We start from the raw sequence: 14748 nt of genomic DNA, 5'->3' as shown, positions 1-14748 counted from the left end.
CTATAGTGTTGTCCCATGAAAAGATATAATGAAATATTTGCAGAAATGTGAGGGGTGTACTCACTTTTGTGATACACTGTATGTATATACAGAACCCTTTTTCACCTATGCACTCTGCACAGGCACCTCTATATCTGCCAATCAGGGTCCTTACACAGCGTTTGAAGATCCGTGTCTGCTGCATGCACTGCAGTGTCTAAATATCAAAACTGTCGAAACGAGGAGTTCAGAATCTCGGCACTAATCTTTGTTCCAGCAACTTGTAATCGATTGGAGATGTTTTGGTGGTTCTGACCATCCAGACAAATTTCCTCATCATAAAATACCAGTTTGTGTTTTCGGCCTGATCCTGGCACGTACAACACCCGCTGATACTGATGATCTTGAGATCAGAAGTTGCTTGGTCAGAGATTTTGTGTAATGATTGTGGCTCAGTCTACAGGGTGCAGTAAAACAGGCCCTATTTATACAGCAAAGTCACCAGCTGTAGTCAATAAATCACTAACCAAAAAATCTGAGACTGAACTTAACTCTTGGTATGTTCTAATCGTGGAAAGCTAAGTTACAACCCCAGATCAGAAAAAGTTGGGACAGTATAGAATATGCTACAAAAAAACACAGTGTTTCTTTCATTGACAGGATGAACCTGAGATATTTCATGTTTTGTCTGTTCAACTTAATTTCATTTATAAATGTACATTCATTCCTGCATTTCAGGCCTGCAACACATTCCAAAAAGTTGGAATGGGGGCAATTTTGGGCTAGTAATGAGATAAAAAAACAAAAACTTAATAATGATGTGATTTCAAAACAGATGATGTCAAATGATGACTATAATCATAATTTAGTACAAAAGCAGTATCCACACAGGGTTGTACACATAAATGTTCATTTTAAATAGCAGCTAGAAGCAACCAGTTGGGCGGCACGGTGGCTCAGTGGGTAGCACTGTCGCCTCGCAGCAACAAGGTCCTGGGTTCCATTCCCAGGTGGAGTGCATGTTCTCCCCGTGTCTGCTTGGGTTTCCTCCAGGAGCTCCGGTTTCCTCCCACAGTCCAAAGACGTGCAAGTGAGGTGAATTGGAGATACAAAATTGTCCATGACTGTGTTTGACATTAAAAACTTAAACTGATTAATCTTGTGTAAGCAGTAACTACCTGTGCTGTCAAAAAATAATAATAACAACAATAGGAGCAACCAGGTTATCTCAAAATAATAATACTTTTTTTCTGTTCAGATTACAATGACAACACTTTCCTAAATGATTTTGTACACAGAGCTGGTGGGTGAAGGTGAGTCTCAAATCAGCAGTTTTTACCAACAGCATTAATCAAGCAGAGACTTCTTTGTCAGTTACAGGTTAAACATTTAATCGTTAAAAGTGTAAGACCTGTGTTTTTTTTTTTTATAGTTATGTGTTTTGGAGCTGCACTTTTGACAGCATTTTGTAAGGCCAGCTTTTCTGGAAAGCTTCACCACTGTTACTATTTGAGGATAATGGCTCTCAGTGTAGTTCTCTACAGTCCCTGAGTCCTAGAAATAACTTGGTAATCCTTTCTTTCAGAATATTTATTTGACTGTGACATGGCATGCTGTTTGTTGAGACCTTTCACCCTATTACATTGTTGGAAAGTTCTTTTTAGGTTTAGATTCAACAGGACTGGTAGTAATTAATCCTGGGTGTGTCTAGTCTAGTCTAGGTTGATGTAGCAACAAAAGAAAATATTTCCAGTTGTTACTGGATCACTTTGTTTATTGTATATAGCTTACTTTTATCTTTGTTAAAATGGAAACAATATCAACAATGTCAGGTAGGGGTAATGTTGGGCAATATGTCAAGTTTATATTGATGTATGAAAAGTAATTCATGGCCATGAAAATTGCGTCACGGACCGTAAAATTAGCTGTTTCCTGTGTAATATGCAATTTGCTGTAAAATGTAAGGTTTGATTTTAGCGATTTTTCATTCGCGTAGCGTTCAAGTGTTTTATGTTTACTGGTTCATTTACACTTTAAGGAGGTCCTAGCAATCCTTCAGCAATTTAGTTAGCTATCGCTTTCTAACTTTAAACCTTTGTATAAAGCTACATAATGCTTTAAATGGAACATTTATCAGATCACTGAGGAAGCAAATGAAAGGAAAATAAATTATGCAGTATTTTAGATGAGCAGAATGTTTTGATAATACTGCCATGCCACAGTTATTGAAGTTGCATAATCTACTGCTAGTGTAAATCAGGGGTTTTCAACCTTTTTAGGCATGTGACTCCCTTTGTGTGCCGAGCACGGCTTGCTCCCCCAGCTTCCCCTAAAATGTCAAAAATTAAATGGTCAAATATGTACAGTTAGGTTAACATTTCATTGACTACAAATGCGTTAGAACACGTTCATCTCGAAGACGAGTTCATTCAGAATCAGCTACTAATCACAAATCGACTGACTCGATTTTGTTAACTTCTCATACATTCCTGCAGCATCAATGCATTTGCCCGCAGAAGCTGAGAATCTATTCACTTCAATGGAACTGCATAGAAAGGTTTTTTTCATTGCTTCGAAACTCACCGGTCATTGGATAAATGCCACGATTTTGTCCTGCCCCCGGACGCTGAGCGTCTCTGGGGGTGAATGGAGCTGTGGGCGGGTCTGGACGCTGAGCTTATGCAAGATGATTGGAGGATCAGTCGAAAGGCTGAATCCCGTTTTGATTGACCGTTATTTTGAGATCTACACCATCACTGGGAGCTTCAGTCCAATCGCGGATTTTGCGAGTGAAGTCGAAAGACAAACTGTAACCCATTTCAGGCCATTTGCTTGAAAAGGAACGGAGGGCAGAATTTATGTATAAATAAATTGACAAATTTTATGATGTAAGCCGACAATGAGCTTCCCCTCTTTGAAAGACCAGCAGCCGCCACTGATTTATATACATATATACACAGTGGTGCAGAATTTTCTATATTTCTGCATAAATATGACCTAAAACATCATCAGATTTTCACACAAGTCCTAAAAGTAGATAAAGAGAACCCAGTTAAACAAATGAGACAAAAGTATTATACTGGGTCATTTATTTATTGAGGAAAATTATCCAATATTACATATTTGTGATTGGCAAAAGTATGTGAACCTTTGCTTTTAGTATCTGGTGTGACCCCCTCCTTTGCAGCAATAACTGCAACTAAACGTTTCCGGTAACTGTTGATCAGTCCTGCACGCCGGCTTGGAGGAATTTTAGCCCATTCCTCCGTACAGAACAGCTTCAACTCTGGGATGTTGGTGGGTTTCCTCACATTAACTGCTCGCTTCAGGTCCTTCCACAACATTTCAATTGGCTTAAGGTCAGGACTTTGACTTGGCCATTCCAAAACATTAACTTTATTCTTCTTTAATCATTCTTTGTAGAACGACTTGTGTGCTTAGGGTCGTTGTCTTGCTGCATGACCCACCTTCTCTTTAGATTCAGTTCATGGACAGATGTCCTGACATTTTCCTTAAGAATTCTCTGATATAATTCAGAATTCATTGTTCCATCAATGATGGCAAGCCGTCCTGGCCCAGATGCAGCAAAACAGGCCCAAACCATGATACTACCACCACCATGTTTCACAGATGGGATAAGGTTCTTATGCTGAAATGCTGTGTTTTCCTTTCTCCAAACATAACGCTTTTCATTTAAACCAAAAAGTTATATTTTGGTCTCATCCGTCCACAAAACATTCTTCCAATAGCCTTCTGGCTTGTCCACGTGATCTGTAGCAAACTGCAGACGAGCAGCAATGTTCTTTTTGGAGAGCAGTGGCTTTCTCCTTGCAACCCAGCCATGCACACCATTGTTGTTCAGCGTTCTCCTGATGGTGGACTCATGAACATTAACATTAGCCAATGTGAGAGAGGCCTTCAGTTGCTTAGAAGTTACCCTGGGGTCCTTTGTGACCTCGCCAACTATTACACGCCTTGCTCTTGGAGTGATCTTTGCTGGTCGACCACTCCTGGGGAAGGTAACAATGGTCTTGAATTTCCTCCATTTGTACACAATCTGTCTGACTGTGGATTGGTGGAGTCCAAACACTTTAGAGATGGTTTTGTAACCTTTTCCAGCCTGATAAGCATCAACAACTCTTTTTTTGAGGTTCTCGGAAATCTCTTTTGTTCATTCCATGATACACTTCCACAAACATGTGTTGTGAAGAGCAGACTTTGCTAGATCCCTGTTCTTTAAATAAAATAGGGTGCCCACTCACACCTGATTGTCATCCCATGATCAGGTGAAAACACCTGACTAATTTCACCTTCAAATTAACTGCTAATTCTAGAGGTTCACATACTTTTGCCACTCACAAATATGTAATATTGGATCATTTTTCTCAATAAATAAATGACCAAGTATTATATTTTTGTCTCATTTGTTTAACTGGGTTCTCTTTATCTACTTTTAGGACTTGTGTGAAAATCTGATGATGTTTTAGGTCATATTTATGCAGAAATATAGAAAATTCGAACATATGCGTACACACACATACTTATTCATCCACATACACCTTTGGCTACATACAGGACCCTCAGTCTTTAGCTACCGCCTGCCGCCCCTGCCTGGTGGACGAATACGGCCCCAGATTAAAACAAAAAGAAAAGATTTAAAATGAACTAATATGCATGAAACCAGTATCTAACTGCATATTTTAATCAAATCCATGTTTTATCATTTTCCTTTTTCATTATCTAGAACAAAAAAGGTGATGCATGTTACTACAATCAAGCAATGCAATGCAAAATCCTGAGGTTTACGCAAAACTTCAGGGCAGCTGGTTCAGTTTTGGTGAACAGTTTCAGTATGATTGCATCAGTTTAGACAGACTGGCAAGTTAAGGAATTTTTCCTTGTTTCCATCAGATTTTACTGAATAATTCTGCCCAGTTTTATCTTAGACCTCTTTTTTTCTGCACAGAAGCATTGGTAATTTTCCTGACACCAAAATAATCCTAAAGTGAAACAGTTTACAGGGCCACAGCAAAAATCATGCATATCAAATGGTTTAATCTACATGGTTTCTATTCCATGTATAGGACATGGAATGTTAGGTGCTACCAGGGACCAACACCTAAAAGCCGTTCAGAATCACAGGGACAAACTCACAAGCTTTAAATCTTCACAGCCTGAAACACTCAACCTGCCAGACACCTCCATGCAGATTTTTCCCTCCACCCAGTTCACTCTCATTTCAAGTTATCCTGGGTCTGTTCCTGATATTTGTGTAGTTATTATGCATTGCAAAGGTTTCACACAAAACGTCTGGACAATAAAATAAAATGTAAAAAAGATGACAATCCTGTATTCAAATAAAACAGTAGGCAGATATACAGTAAGTGATATTTTTATCATTTTATTTATGCATTTTCTCCCGTTTTCTCGCAATTTCGCACAGCCAATTAGTCTTCTGCTACTGGGGACCCTGATCACACTCCCTCCAATGCATGCACACATGCTAACTCCTGTCCACCCTCAAAGCAATTGAAATGGCCACACAGGCATCAGAATTAGACTTCGGAGCAATAAAAGCAAGTCAGCTAATCCACCAAATACTCTTTTCTCCAAGATCACATTAACAGCTCGGCACGTGTGCATTGTTTACCCCGGAAAAGACAGCAGGTTAAACTATAGGATAATCCACCTCGCAATGTGCAGAACCTGTAGGACCTGCTGGTAATGTCCAACTAACAGATACCACAACATGCCTACGGGTGTTATGCTAAGTCCTTCTTTGGTCTGTCTAAAAACCTAGTGAGCTGTCTTGCTGTCTACTGCCTACCTGGGCAGCTGCCTAAGTAGAGAGGATTCTAATAAGACATCAAATTCATAAGGCAGATTATTTAGACGCATATACTGTATATATATATATATACAGTGTATCACAAAAGTGAGTACACCCCTCACATTTCTGCAGATATTTAAGTATATCTTTTCATGGGACAACACTGACAAAATGACACTTTGACACAATGAAAAGTAGTCTGTGTGCAGCTTATATAACAGTGTAAATTTATTCTTCCCTCAAAATAACTCAATATACAGCCATTAATGTCTAAACCACCGGCAACAAAAGTGAGTACACCCCTAAGAGACTACACCCCTAAATGTCCAAATTGAGCACTGCTTGTCATTTTCCCTCCAAAATGTCATGTGATTTGTTAGTGTTACTAGGTCTCAGGTGTGCATAGGGAGCAGGTGTGTTCAATTTAGTAGTACAGCTCTCACACTCTCTCATACTGGTCACTGAAAGTTCCAACATGGCACCTCATGGCAAAGAACTCTCTGAGGATCTTAAAAGACGAAGTGTTGCGCTACATGAAGATGGCCAAGGCTACAAGAAGATTGCCAACACCCTGAAACTGAGCTGCAGCACAGTGGCCAAGATCATCCAGCGTTTTAAAAGAGCAGGGTCCACTCAGAACAGACCTCGCGTTGGTCGTCCAAAGAAGCTGAGTGCACGTGCTCAGCGTCACATCCAACTGCTGTCTTTGAAAGATAGGCGCAGGAGTGCTGTCAGCATTGCTGCAGAGATTGAAAAGGTGGGGGGTAAGCCTGTCAGTGCTCAGACCATACGCCGCACACTACATCAAATTGGTCTACATTGCTGTCACCCCAGAAGGAAGCCTCTTCTGAAGTCTCTACACAAGAAAGCCCGCAAACAGTTTGCTGAAGACATGTCAACAAAGGACATGGATTACTGGAACCATGTCCTATGGTCTGATGAGACCAAGATTAATTTGTTTGGTTCAGATGGTCTCAAGCATGTGTGGCGGCAATCAAGTGAGGAGTACAAAGATAAGTGTGTCATGCCTACAGTCAAGCATGGTGGTGGGAATGCCATGGTCTGGGGCTGCATGAGTGCAGCAGGTGTTGGGGAGTTACATTTCATTGAGGGACACATGAACTCCAATATGTACTGTGAAATACTGAAGCAGAGCATGATCCCCTCCCTCCGGAAACTGGGTCGCAGGGCAGTGTTCCAGCATGATAATGACCCCAAACACACCTCTAAGACGACCACTGCTTTATTGAAGAGGCTGAGGGTAAAGGTGATGGACTGGCCAAGCATGTCTCCAGACCTAAACCCAATAGAACATCTTTGGGGCATCCTCAAGCGGAAGGTGGAGGAGCGCAAAGTCTCGAATATCCGCCAGCTCCGTGATGTCGTCATGGAGGAGTGGAAAAGCATTCCAGTGGCAACCTGTGAAGCTCTGGTAAACTCCATGCCCAGAAGAGTTAAGGCAGTTCTGGGAAATAATGGTGGCCACACAAAATATTGACACTTCAGGAACTTTCACTAAGGGGTGTACTCACTTTTGTTGCCGGTGGTTTAGACATTAATGGCTGTATATTGAGTTATTTTGAGGAAAGAATAAATTTACACTGTTATATAAGCTGCACACAGACTACTTTTCATTGTGTCAAAGTGTCATTTTGTCAGTGTTGTCCCATAAAAAGATATACTTAAATATCTGCAGAAATGTGAGGGGTGTACTCACTTTTGTGATACACTGTATATATATATATATATATATATATATATATATATATATATATATATATATATATATACAGTGTATCAATTTCTGCAATTATTTTATTATATCTTTTCATGGGACAACACTATAGAAATAAAACTTGGATATAACTTAGAGTAGTCAGTGTACAACTTGTATAGCAGTGTAGATTTACTGTCTTCTGAAAATAACTCAACACACAGCCATTAATGTCTAAATGGCTGGCAACATAAGTGAGTACACCCCACAGTGAACATGTCCAAATTGTGCCCAAAGTGTCAATATTTTGTGTGACCACCATTATTATCCAGCACTGCCTTAACCCTCCTGGGCATGGAATTCACCAGAGCTGCACAGGTTGCTACTGGAATCCTCTTCCACTCCTCCATGCAGGGACGGAGCTGGTGGATGTTAGACACCTTGAACTCCTCCACCTTCCACTTGAGGATGCGCCACAGGTGCTCAATTGGGTTTAGTCCATCACCTTCACCTTCAGCTTCGTCAGCAAGGCAGTTGTCATCTTGGAGGTTGTGTTTGGGGTTGTTATCCTGTTGGAAAACTGCCATGAGGCCCAGTTTTCGAAGGGAGGGGATCATGCTCTGTTTCAGAATGTCACAGTACATGTTGGAATTCATGTTTCCCTCAATGAACTGCAGCTCCCCAGTGCCAGCAACACACATGCAGCCCAAGACCATGATGCTACCACCACCATGCTTGACTGTAGGCAAGATACAGTTGTCTTGGTACTTCTCACCAGGGCGCCACCACACATGCTGGACACCATCTGAGCCAAACAAGTTTATCTTGGTCTCGTCAGACCACAGGGCATTCCAGTAATCCATGTTCTTGGACTGCTTGTCTTCAGCAAACTGTTTGCGGGCTTTCTTGTGCGTCAGCTTCCTTCTGGGATGACGACCATGCAGACCGAGTTGATGCAGTGTGCGGCGTATGGTCTGAGCACTGACAGGCTGACCTCCCACGTCTTCAACCTCTGCAGCAATGCTGGCAGCACTCATGTGTCTATTTTTTAAAGCCAACCTCTGGATATGACGCCGAACACGTGGACTCGACTTCTTTGGTCGACCCTGGCGAAGCCTGTTCCGAGTGGAACCTGTCCTGGAAAACTGCTGTATGACCTTGGCCACCATGCTGTAGCTCAGTTTCAGGGTGTTAGCAATCTTCTTATAGCCCAGGCCATCTTTGTGGAGAGCAACAATTCTATTTCTCACATCCTCAGAGAGTTCTTTGCCATGAGGTGCCATGTTGAATATCCAGTGGCCAGTATGAGAGAATTGTACCCAAAACACCAAATTTAACAGCCCTGCTCCCCATTTACACCTGGGACCTTGACACATGACACCAGGGAGGGACAACGACACATTTGGGCACAATTTGGACATGTTCACTGTGGGGTGTACTCACTTATGTTGCCAGCTATTTAGACATTAATGACTGTGTGTTGAGTTATTTTCAGAAGACAGTAAATCTACACTGCTATACAAGCTGTACACTGACTACTCTAAGTTATATCCAAGTTTCATGTCTAGTGTTGTCCCATGAAAAGATATAATGAAATATTTGCAGAAATGTGAGGGGTGTACTCACTTTTGTGATACACTGTATATATACAGTATATACACTATAAAAGTATTCACTCACCCATCCCAATCATTGAATTCAGGTGTTCCAATCACTTCCATGGCCACAGGTGTATAAAACCAAGCACCTAGGCATGCAGACTGCTTCTACAAACATTAGTGAAAGAATGGGTCGCTCTCAGGAGCTCAGTGGCAGAATTTCAGGGAAATCGAGATTCCCACATTTGGGGAATTCGTAGGGGTCGACTCAACCAAAGTGCGATTGCTGAGCCTCGCCCTGGGTGAACCCCCTTCTTGATCATGGTCTCGCCCCTGCCAGGTAAAAAAAATACTGTCTATGTAGAGAGCTCATTAGGTTTTTAGACAGACCCCATGTCTCAGTGGGTCAGAGCTGTTTTATCAGCATATCAGGCAGGTGGTGCCAATGTTGTATCTCATCTGAGCATGGCTTCGGCTTTTTATAGTGGAGTCTTAACTGGCAATTGTAGATGCTGCAACAAACTGTGTTTGCTGATTAAGTTTTTTTTTTTTTTTTACAAAATAGTGAACCATAAACCCATCCCTGCTGGTAAATGACATGAAGCCTTTTGTTAACATTCCTTTTATACTCAATGATAATGGCCTCACCTGTTTCACAACTGGTGCTTACACAATTTCCCCTGTCCGAACTTTTTTGAACTTTTGTGCAGCAGGCGTCAAATTAAGAATGTGTATATGCACAAAAATCTATTACATTTGGTTCATTAACTTTATCTTTGTGCTGTAAAATCAATACCTTCTCAAATCATTACTTCATGATTTGGTTTGCATTTTACATGCTGTCCCTCCTTCAGGTGGAACTGAGGTTGTAAACTCTTCCGAGTTTGTGTTTTTGCTTCATTTTGATCTTTAATCCTGGTGACTAAAACAAATTCTTTACAGACTGGGAATGATCTAAATCAGAAAGAAGCAGATGACTCATGTTCCATTTGCAACAATTGGCAGTAGTCTAGAAATCAGAGCACAGACTTTTGTAATGCTCTGCCTCTCCACAGTTGCTCAGACACATTTGCCCGGAGCTAAAGTGTAAGCTTTACCAATCTTTAGTACAAACCTCTTCCCTCAATAACAGTCTGGACAACAGCACACATTTCTACAAGGCTCATAAGCAGAAAAAATACTATCCTTATGGTCAAACATGCAGGTGGGTCAGTAATAATGTGAGAATATTTCTCTCCTGCTGGAACTTGCAGTCTTTTTTTTTTCTTTTTTTTAATGCATTTTCTCACCTTTTTCTCCCCCTTTAGCGCGTCCAATTGCTTGGGATAGGTGGGATAGGTGGGATTTAAAGAGAGCAGTTCCAGCATGAAAGCCATCAAACCTCAATGAGCTGGAAGCTTCTAAACAAGAAGATTAGACGAAGTTCCTACAATGGAGGTGTCAGAAGCTTCCACCAAGTTCTACACATAGACATTTGTTAGAAGAAATTTACTTTTGGCATTTAGCAGACCTTTATCCCAAGGGACTTACAGTTCTTTGACAGTATACAGTCTGAGCAATTGAGGGTTAAGGGCCTTGTTTAATGGCCCAACAGCAGCAACCTGGTAGTGGTGGGACCTGAACCAGCAACCTTCTAAACTCTGATTACTAGTCTGGTACCTAAACCACTTTTTTGCATTTTTTCCCTGATTTTCATCCCATCTAGTTGTATCCAATTACCCTACTGCATTTCTGTTCCTCTCTACTGATGCTGACTTCCACTCCTGACCAAGGAGAGCCTGGACTAACACGCAGTAGACAACTGCATATTATCTTCTTTGTTTATTTGTAGTTTTATTTAGCAAATTACAAATTAGTTTAAAGCACAATCTAGCTCTATTTCTTTTCTTTTTTGTTTATGCATTTTCTCCCGACTTTAGCACGTCCACTTGTTCAATTGCATTATGCTTCCACTCCACTGATGCCGATCCCCGCCGATCACCCACAAAACACAAATCACACAGTAAGCAGCAGTTTTGCAGGCAGCAGTTTTGATATGTTAACGAGAGAATGCCCAGAATGGTTCAAGCTGACAGGAAGACTATGGTTTGTTTGTTTGTATGTTTATTAGTATTTTAACATCATGTTTTACACTTTGGTTACAGTCATGACAGTGTAACCAATCTGGTTACTAATATTAGGAACCAGGTTATCAGTATTTTGACTCCAGATGGGGGGATTCCTCCTATCCACTAGGGGTGGAAGGGAGCAGTCACAGAAGTCCCTTATATAAGTAAAGGAAGCCAGGTAGGAAAAGGTAGAGAGTTGACCTTCAGGCACAAGCACTCTCCTATTGAAATCTCCTTTTTGGGAAACCCAGAGTTTCAGGCTCATTGTAAGTGTTTTCTTTCCTTTTTATACCCTTTGGATGTCTATAAGGGGATATTGTCTTAGCTGTTTGTTGGTAAGGTGCTTTTGCTAAAATGCTTATTCTGATGCTTTGCCAACATGCTTATGCTAACATGCTAATGCTAACATGCTAATGCTAACATGCTAACATGCTAATGCTAACATGCTAATGCTAACATGCTAATGCTAACATGCTAATGCGATGAAATGCTAATGCTGATATGCTAACGCCAAAATGCTCATGTTAATGCTAAAAGCTTGGTGTTTAGGGGATTATTGTTTTCCCTCTTATGTAGAAGGAGATTGTTTATGGGACAAGAATGCAGCATGTTTGAGGTTGTGGAGGTGGCCTTAGCATCCAAGTTGCAACTTGACATCTCAGAGCACTCTGCTAAACTGGTGGGATCAGCCAATTCTCTTCATCTAAGGACTATGGACTTTATTTAAAGACTGTTGGGAAATTAGGGGTATTTGATTATTGGAGGGGTTTGTGGTGTTTATTTGTTGCTTTTGTTTGCTTATTTTGTCTGTTTGATTACTATTATATATTTTTTTCTGTTTACCATCCTTTGTACCATACCTGTTCAGATAAACACTAACAAAAGGTATTTGCTGTTTTCTTTTGTTTATATTGCTTTCATACTGTCCCAGATAGGATCCCCCTTTATTATTTTGTAGCTCATTGCTTAGGAATAACTTAGTTCTGTCAGTTACAACAGGACAGGAAGTTACAGGTCCCACATGACACAAATTTTGTAACTGTAATTCATCTAACTTACATGTCTTTGGACTGTGAGAGGAAACCAGAGCTACTGAAAGAAAACCCACACAGACACGGGGAGAACATGCAAACTACACAAAAAGGACCCGGACTGGAATCAAACCCAGAATCTCTTGCCGTGAGGCGACAGTGCTACCCACCGCACAAGTAACTCCAATCCCCAAAGAGCTGTGGGCTGCAGACTCCCAATATGCTGATCACTGAGTTCTTGGATAACAATCTATAAAACACCAAGCTTTTCTTTTTGGACATTTTAAACAACTTGTCTTTGTTGTTTTGGTTGCACTGTTATTTAGCTTGAACATAAAATAAAAGTTCCAGGCTTTAACAAACCTGCTTTTCAGGACTTTACAGCAAGTTTCTGTGGCTATGTTCTGAACTTTACACTGCTACATGTTGTTTAAAATATCTTCTTTGAATTGTGTACTATGGGAGGCATAAGTAATGTGTTGTAAAGAAAAAGAACCATTAATGATACTTTTTGGATTCTGTAAAGTTGCTTTGAGACAATGTCCATTGTAAAAAGCGCTATACTAATAAATTTGATTTGACTTTAAAGATCATGCACACTTAAAAGTTACAGTTCATGCATTATGCAAGTGAGTGTTTATTTGTCTAGAGGTTCAGCTTTTGAAAATGCCTAATGCATTACTTTTTATCACATCGCTTGCATGCACACACACACACAATGACCTATACACACACACACACACACACACAATGACCTACACACACAAACACAAACACACTCGGGGCAATTTTAGCCTTACTAATTAACCTGACTGCATGTCTTGGACTGTAGATAACCAGAGCACCCAGACAAATCCCATGCAGACAAAGGAAGAACATGCAAACTCCACACAGAAGGAACCCAGACCGTCCACCTAGAAACTTTCTACTGCTATGTTTTTTTCTTAACTAAAAGATCCTCATTTAAATGTGTACCCCGAAAGTATAAATAATGGGTTTCAGGGCTTTTGAAAATGCCCAATGCATTACTTGCAGAAGTATCTAAGCTAAAAGTGAGGGTCCCTAAACAAGAACTGTTTCAGCACTTCAAAAAGAGGAACAAATATGATGAGAATGTTTCAAAATAGAATGAAAAACTTTTAACATACCTTAACATACCTGAAGCCATTTATGACATCAGATTAGCAAGGGCAATGGAAAGAGTGGAGCTATGCCAATGTGCTGCAATCTGTGGTGGCGCACACCAGCCCATGCACAACTGTAGCCAAATGTGTACTTCAACTTCAAGCAGCCAAAATACATCAAAAGTTTTTAAAAAGTTTTTCCCTCAGAGATCATGACCAGATGAAGAGCTCTTTTATTATACTATACTATCAATGACACTATGTTTAAAGACCAGAGTATCACTGCTTCACTATATTAGCACATGTTATACAATCAGTACTGTATAAGTAAACTATGCATTTAGCTTCATATGTATTTTTTTTATTTTACATTTTTATGCAATCAATCACATCTCTTTAAATCTATACGGTGCTCAGTCGCAATAATAGACATTTAAAGATGTGAGAAAATAAAAACCCATCAAAAATGGTGGGTTCATGAAAACTTATTTTTATAAGTAAATCAGAGGGCAGGTTTAATCCTATTAAAGAGCTTTGAACCCACAGGGTTAGGAAATTTGGGATTTCCATCTAAAAAGCAAACTCATTCTCCCTATTATGCAACTCACTAGTCGCCACGCCACACATTTTTTAAAACTAAATTAAATAATACAGTTTAATTTAAACAGCGTTTTGTAAAACAGTAAGAATCAGTGTCTCCCCATAATGTCTGCACCTCTCTTATGACTGTCATATAAACAAATTGGCGGCCCTTGAAAAAGGTCAGCAGCAAAGTGAGTCAAAGGTTAATCAGACTGAACTTTGAGCACAGCGGCAAACTGTAAAAAACAAATGGCAAAGCGTTAAATCTGTAGCGCATTGGCAAGGTAGCGCGGCTTCCCCCCACGCCACAGAATAACAATGGCACAGTCATTGAAGTCATGAATTACAGTGCACCCCTCATCCGAGATGGACTCTCATGAAGTCGAAATGTATGTTTTCCTGGCTAAAGAACCATCTGGGTAACCGGCACAACTGTGAAGGCAGCATTAATGCTAAAGGGTGATTATGCATTTTGAGACATTATATATAAAAATTTATTTTTCTGGAACGTCCCTGCTTAATTCAGAAAGACTGACAGGCTAGGTTTCTCTAAAGCAAAACATGAGTATGTTCTGTATTATACAGCAAAAAATAACATATAGTAAAAAAGTGTTAACAAAAATTTCAACAGCAGTAAATTCTTTATATCAACATAAACTAATTGGCAAAAGGGTCATTTCCTCAAACAAACAATACATAGAAAAACACAAATTCTTTATAATTATTATTATTAAAACCTCAATAGTTTCCCAAAACACATAATAATATAATGTGTTATAATA

At 40.1% G+C, this 14748-nt stretch overlaps 1 protein-coding gene and 1 pseudogene across 3 annotated transcripts in view; both read right to left on the bottom strand.

Annotated features, from left to right (window-relative positions):
• arhgef1b (Rho guanine nucleotide exchange factor (GEF) 1b) overlaps window positions 1–14748 on the bottom strand; it is a 76521-nt gene that overhangs the window by 55046 nt on the left and 6727 nt on the right. The gene's annotated exons all lie outside the window — the stretch shown is intronic.
• Window positions 9324–9469, bottom strand: LOC134301416 (U1 spliceosomal RNA; annotated as a pseudogene).

The sequence above is a fragment of the Trichomycterus rosablanca genome, chromosome 23 (assembly GCF_030014385.1).
Source record: "Trichomycterus rosablanca isolate fTriRos1 chromosome 23, fTriRos1.hap1, whole genome shotgun sequence".
In the NCBI taxonomy this organism is placed as follows: Eukaryota; Metazoa; Chordata; class Actinopteri; order Siluriformes; family Trichomycteridae; genus Trichomycterus; species Trichomycterus rosablanca.
The sequence above is the reverse complement of the archived record's forward strand: the minus strand, read 5'-3'. Positions and strand labels throughout refer to the sequence as shown.